The following is a 3,126-nucleotide window of genomic DNA, read 5'->3' as shown; positions in this document are numbered from 1 at the left end:
GCCAGGTCTCTAGTTTTTCTAATAAGGTCTTGTTGCTGCCTTGACTAATAAGTTTTTTATCATGTGGTGGCCCCTTGTACAAGAAGCTACATGTATGAAATGACTATACACAAGCTTTCCTTCAAGCCATTTGTGAGCTTCTTATGAACCCTAAAGATTTGGCTTATTAAATTGTAGTATTAAAGTGTGAGCATGCAAACAAAGGAGAGCAAGAACAGAAGTACGAGCAGAGTTTGTGCTCACCACAAAGCATTTAGGGCAACAGGTTGTTGCATGTTTGTGGATCTTTGGTGAAGTCTTTTGTAAGAGTGTTTGGCTTAGATTTGTACAACATAATCTTGAGGCATTTTTAAATTGTTTTACGTATATCTCCCAAGTTTGGTGCTTGTGAGTTCTATCTCATGGGCACATAAATGAATTTTTGAATTACACCATTCCATCCTCTCTAAGATTCATTTGTTCCATTTACTAATTTCCTCTATGTAGGGTCTAGTTTTTCCAAAACAAGATCTTGTTGCTACCTTGACTAATAGGTTTTTTGACCATGTGGTGTCATCTTGTGCGAGATGCAATGGGTATGAAATGACTATACATAAGCTTACTAAGGTTGCTACATTCCTTCTAGAAATCAAGCAATTAAAATGACAATCTCTTTGTTTACTAGACTAGATCGACTTCTTTGCACATAAGCAATATAAGCGGACGATGCAATCTCTTAATATTTTGTCATCTCTTGCGCACAAGTCAAAAGCCGTCTCCAATAAAATCATTCTTGTAGCAACAATCATTTATTTACAAGAAATGCATGTTGCTCCAACACATGCCTCCTTGACTTCCAATGTGTTTCTAGCACAGAGGGTCTTGGAATTGCGACATATTACAAAAGTGAACTTCAATGCATGAGAGAAGACATCATCTTCCAAGATGGCATTGAATGCTTGCTTTTCATATTGCACTCTTTTCCCCATAGCTATACTTAATGTCTATAAGTCACCCAAGACCAGGAGACACACTCTCTCTCACACCGTTTACCAAATGCGTACCAATTTGAACATAATCTATCTATAATAATTATTAGGAGATTTAAACATTGAGTGTAGCACTTCAATTAGAACCAACACCCAACTCCAACTCCAACAATTCATGTCAAAACACAATGTAGTACAACTCGTTCACAAGCTTACAAACAGTCCAACCAACAATACATCTAGAACTAGCTTCATCTATTGGCTTGATCATTTCCTTCACTATGCTTCTCCCTCAATTGAACATTGAGGAGACATCAGCAAACTAGATCTCTGAGCACACCACCCATCTATTGATTTCACGACCTCTTATCTAGCCTTGATCCTACCCTTCATTTTGATCATTATTAGGCTACCTTGCATTAGTTTTAGATATGTGAACAATAGAGGAAGCCACTAGCATGACAAGTTATAAAATCAATATTCTTATTAATTCATTCAAATATCCATCTCCTTTGGGCATGCCTTATGAGTATCATTTACATTATTTCTCTTTGTCTTCAGGAGTTAAATTGGGCTCGTCAAGGACGTTTCTTGTTTCAAGAGACATGCTCTCCATGTGTAAATACAAATACCACACGACTTAGATATCTTATGTCTCGAGTCTCATATTTTCTCCAAATTGACTCCAAATCCACTAATGTATGTTTCACAGAAGGATGCCTTAAAATTTCACTAGAGAAAAATATATTTACACTATGGGATTTATAAAATTTACAAAAATTTACAGAGGGGGTGTAAGAAAATGCTAGAAATAGGTTACATAGGGATTAACAAAATAAGCCTTGAACACAAGTGATATAGACATATTACACTAAGTGATCCTTTCAAGGGTCCAAGAAAACGTTACAAATTTAGGTCAAATTTTAATAGTTTTCTTTCTTTTTATAATTCATGTTTTTATAGTAGTACTCTTTGATAAATCCACATGTATGACAAATATTCTAAACATGTAGATCTCTAAACTTCAAGGGTCTGCTTCATATCGAGAGGTATTTTTAGAGCTCATACCTCCAAAGGATACGGGATGAAATGAAGAGGAATACTATTTGACTATGCATTGTCTAAAGAGATCAATGGTGTTGTTTCGTTAGAGATACTTCATGTTCTCTTTGAGTTATGAATAGAAATTATTAATTAATGAAATATAATATAAATTTGATATATTTCATGTTTTTAATTGTGTAGGATTCTAATCCAAATGACAATGGGAATAATAACATTTCTGGTCTAAGACTGGTTGTACTTACTAAAAAGACTACTTGTGGCAATTTTTTTTTTGCAATTAGTAATTTAGACCAAGTGATACATGAGAAGACTGCTGAGTTGCAAAGAAAGCTTCATGACAAGGATAAGGCTATGGATGCCTTGCAAGAACAACTTAATGATTTGAGGAAAAGCATTTTTGCTCTACCTTTGATAAATTTCATGTCTACTTCGTGATAATTTTCACAAAAAAGATGATTCATGCTTACACAGACACACACACATGCGCGCGTGCGTGTATTGTAAATTTTGAAAAGGTTTAGGGATCTTTAAGTAGAGTAAAAAGCACACATGAAGCATGCTTAAGTATCATATTTACTTTATTTTAAAAAGATTCATCAATCAACGATTGGAGTAGAAAAGATAGCAGCACAAACAAATGACATACGTGTTTTTCAAGTAAGTTAAATTTATTTATTTTTCTTAATTAGTATGGCAATGATTATAATGTTTTTGGATATTTTTCATAAAGATATTTTAAACAAATATTCTACTAATATCTCTTGAATGTATCTTTGTAGGTTGATACTTTTCAAAGGGGACAACGAGTAAAGATCTTACATAAAAACTCAAAAGACATAGTTGGATTAGGGACAATAATTAGTTTAGATCTTTCATTAGAGTTCATACTATATCATTAGGAGTTGGTTATGTAGCAGTACGAGTTGATGATGCAATCATTAAGGATGCTTGTATATTCAAAGCAAATGATGAGATTCAAACATTGGGTCAAGCCGTAGGCTTGAATGTTGCTTGGAAAACTATCTTTATAATGTCTTTATAATTTTATATTTTATTTTGTTATGTAAAAATTGAATTATTTATTTCTCAATCA

Source organism: Dipteris shenzhenensis, chromosome 19, assembly GCF_047967505.1.
Source record: "Dipteris shenzhenensis isolate YYH24624 ecotype China chromosome 19, Dip_SZ_1.0, whole genome shotgun sequence".
NCBI lineage: Eukaryota > Viridiplantae > Streptophyta > Polypodiopsida > Gleicheniales > Dipteridaceae > Dipteris > Dipteris shenzhenensis.
Note: the sequence above shows the minus strand (reverse complement) of the source record.